Source organism: Octopus bimaculoides, chromosome 7 (assembly GCF_001194135.2).
Source record: "Octopus bimaculoides isolate UCB-OBI-ISO-001 chromosome 7, ASM119413v2, whole genome shotgun sequence".
NCBI classification, from domain to species: Eukaryota; Metazoa; Mollusca; class Cephalopoda; order Octopoda; family Octopodidae; genus Octopus; species Octopus bimaculoides.
This window is the reverse complement of record NC_068987.1, coordinates 15098014-15098812: the sequence shown is the minus strand read 5'-3', so window position 1 is coordinate 15098812 and position 799 is coordinate 15098014.

Here is a 799-nt window from a genome sequence, read left to right as displayed (position 1 = left end):
TATATATATATATATATCTACATACATATACACAGACGTATATATAGGTATATATTTATACATATTTGATTCTATGTGTATATATGTGTGTTTGTGTTTGTGCGTATGCTAGTACGTATGTGTACGCCTGTATACGCATGTGTGCGTATATCTTCCCTGTATACATGTATGTATATATACTCAACATCACCCCGAGATTATATCTCACAGATAACTTCAAAGCTGACTATGTAAAATTACCGACATAGCAGCAGTTTTTTTTAATTCACACACACACACACACACACACACACACACACACACACACACACACACACACACACACACACACACACACACACACACACACACACACACACACACACACACAAATACATATCCCATACGCATACACAGGCACATACATTTACAGTCAACAAATTAACACAGGCGAAAAACAACAACAGCAAAAAACACAATGTTGAAATCTGTTAAGCTGTCTAATGAGCTTAAGCTGTTCGCTATTGTATTTTGTTGATATCTAAGAAGTTCATTATACAAACATAAAACACCATATAGGCACATACACACAGAGGTACGCACTCACACAGATATATATATACACATGCACACACAGAGTCACGGAAGTACACGCGAGTACATTTATCAGTATCTTCGATTTGATTGATACAATGTTTCTTTTCCTTTTTTATGTTTATGTAGTAAAGAGATTTCATCTCCGTTGCTTTTCTACTTAAAGCATTAGAAGAGAGAGAGAGAGAGAGAGAGAGAGAGAGAGAGAGAGAGAGAGAGAGAGAGA